General features: G+C 39.6%; 1 long non-coding RNA gene across 1 annotated transcript in view; it reads left to right on the top strand.

Moving 5' to 3' along the window:
* LOC117282481 overlaps positions 1–2,379 on the top strand; it is a 4,728-nt gene extending 2,349 nt beyond the window's left edge. The window contains exon 3 of the long non-coding RNA XR_004513230.1: positions 2,041–2,379. This is a non-coding gene — a long non-coding RNA (uncharacterized LOC117282481). The remainder of the gene's footprint in view (positions 1–2,040) is intronic.
* The last annotated feature ends 777 nt before the right edge of the window (positions 2,380–3,156 follow it).

The raw sequence follows: 3,156 nt of genomic DNA, 5'->3' as shown, positions 1-3,156 counted from the left end.
CGCAAAACCGTGTCCACGATAAACTCTGCCGAAACTAGTCCTTACCTTCTGAAGCAACGGTAGTCGACTTATCGACTCAGGAATGTTAGCTCTATGGGCTTATAGCGGCAAAACGCGGTACTACAAAAGCTCTGCCCACAAAAAAATTAGTTCGGTTTCTTTTGGGTACCCCATCGTAGTTGTTTTGTGTGTAGAGAAAAATGACACTCCTATTCCCTTCTGGTAATAATGTAAATACAAATGTGCTGCTTCTCCTGTTTAGAGTAAATGTATTTTTCATAATTTTATATGGCATATCTAAAAGGCTGGCATTCTTTTAATTGTGTCGTATTTCTGTCAGAATTGCAATACATTAATATGACCAGCAAGTGATTTGTGGATTTATATCTACATGAATTATTTCTTGATGACAAATACACAAAAGTTGTGGTAATCAGTCTAATGATATAACTATATATACATTTACCAAAGAATACCAGAAATTAAAGGCGATGCAAATTCATTTGTTTTGACTACTGCTAGTCATCACTGAACGAAACCATGTAACAAATTCTAACATGATTAAGAGAAAGAAACTTACAAATGTAGTAGAGGAGGTGTAAAAGTACAAGAAAATTTGAAAAAAAAAAATCACTTGGAAGGACACTGTCTTCCACTACTGACAAGATAGCAAGACTATAATGGTGATGGAGAGATAAAGACTATCTACTGATTAAATGGCTGCACCATAGCTCAAGCAGTTAGTTGCTAGCTTCCCACCGCGGCAGCCCAGGTTCGATCACAGGTCTGGCCAAGTCAGATTTGTGGTGGACCAAGTGGTGCTGGGGCGGGTTTTCTCCGAGTACTTCGGTTTCCCCTGCCAATCTTCATTCCACCAAATTTTCCATCATTATAATCACCTGGGCAGATACAATAGGCCAATCAATGTCCGGCATGCCGAGTGGACCCAGCTGGACTCCACCCCTGACTAAGTGAATCTAGGGATTAATAGAAACGGGCCTCACTGCTTTACCGTTTCTCACGGTGTTTTCGCTTGCAGATTTCTTAAACTTTTTCTTCAACCCTGAAGATGGGGGCGATACGTTCCTCCGAAACGTCGGTTAACACCACATATACACGGTGCCAAATCCCAGAAGACTGCTTTCTTCAAGTAATTAGTGGGTTCTCTGGATTCATGGATCAATTTATTTAACGTCACTGTTACAATCACACGCAGTTATAACAGTTCACACACTCAACCCTTCCGGATAACAATCCCTCTCTTCTTAGCTCTACTTTGCTCTCCAAAGCAAGTTGATTCACTGCCGAGCTGCCGAGTCACTTCGCCTTCTTCTTCCACCTTCTGTCGTATTCTGGTCTCTCCTGGTACCACAGTCACAGTCACACTCCAGATATCACTGCACTAGAGTTCACGGAAGGTCTTCAAATCACATGTTAAATCTTCTACAAACATCCCATGGCTATCTTCCACTGTCACTGTCGCTGCTAGTTCCAATTCCCTCTGAACTTATGGCTCACAGCTCTCATTACATAGCCACAGCACAGAGAGCATAGGAAACACAATTCTATTCTTAATGACACAGATCACATGGAAAACACGTTAAGTGATGTCTATCTCATCAGTCCTTTGGTGCGCTATAGCGATGAGCTTTAAACATTCATCCTGTTGTTGTAACGTGCTCAACTGAAGGTTATTTACAGGTCATTGCCTAGAAACGCTCTGGCCATCCACGTTACAATACTTTTACTAATAAGACAACCTGCTTTTGGTTAAACGGTTCTGGATTGAGTTCATATTGTTACAAGTTGATAACCTCTGATATACCAAGTATTACATTGAAATCACATGAATTTTCTGTAATTCAGAGACAAACATTATGAGGGTTTTTCTAATAATTTTTTATTTCACCTAATACTTAGTCACCATTCCCTTTCTCACTCACACGTTACAAACAATTCCATTCATAGTTGAAAAAATTTCCCTAGTAATTGAAATGACAGTGTTAAATGAATCAGCCATTTGATCTTCTTCTCTTCCAGGTCTATACCCAGAAAGATCAAGGTGATGCTTTGTCAAACCTGATGAGTGTGATTTGCCGACATATCAATGGCACAAAACCAGAAGAATGTAATGGTTAGAATAAACTGCATCAAACAGTGCTTCGCTCTTGCTGTTAATAATGAAAGGTTTTGTGAGGGACATAAATGCCTCAGCTTCATGGAAGGCTGATAATAAATTTCTGTGCCCCTCATTTTCTATATTTCAATATACATTACTATTTTTAGGAGAGTTTTACCCGAGATTCACTTAGAGCAGCCATGTCAAACATGCGGCCCACGGGCCGCATGCAGCCCCCATAGCCACAAAGTGCGGCCCCCTTAGAGCTAATTGATATTAAAATCAATATTAAAATTTTAGTAGAAATATTTTTTGCAAAGACAATTTCCCAGCAGACCAGAAGACAAGAAGTCTCACGCAGACATAAATTAGCAGGCTGCAGGAACAGTGATTCTGAGAATTGCAGAAGGGTTTGTCCAACTAACGGTTTGTAAAGTTCGTGAAGGACAAACTACTGTATTTCAGAAGGTTAATGCACTAAAATCTGCACAGCCTCACCACCCCAAGTATTTCCAAGAATCCTTTTTGGAGTCATTCTAAGAATGAAAGGAGGGTGGCAACTGACAAGACAAGTGCAAGGGATTTCTACCTTCAAAACTAGCTTGCAAACCCCAGCCATTGTCTAATGGGCTGCTAGCAAACTTTGTCATTCAGTTCATTTTCACACAGCGACAGGTGCTGATGTTACCTTGTGATGAACGTGTATAAAGGTTATAATTAAACAGCAACAATGTCGCTTTCAAAAAATTCAAGTAGCAAAAAAAGAACTATTGAAAGTGAGGACTGTGTTTTTCAAGAAAAATGGGAAATCGCTTATTTTTGTTGTGAAATAGAAGGTAAAATAACATGTTTGATTTGTGGGCAAAATATAAGTGTTCCAAAAGAGTACAATGTAAGACGGCATTATGAAACCCATCGTGAAAAATACGACCAGTATAAAGAAAAGTCAAGGGAAGATAAATTACGGGATTTTAAGGCTGCACTCGTCAAGCAACAGTCTTTGTTTAGGAACGTGAAAGGAGACAATGAAGTCGTTG

Source organism: Cryptotermes secundus, unplaced genomic scaffold (genome assembly GCF_002891405.2).
Source record: "Cryptotermes secundus unplaced genomic scaffold, Csec_1.0 scaffold651, whole genome shotgun sequence".
NCBI lineage: Eukaryota > Metazoa > Arthropoda > Insecta > Blattodea > Kalotermitidae > Cryptotermes > Cryptotermes secundus.
This window is presented reverse-complemented; position numbering and strand designations above follow the sequence as displayed.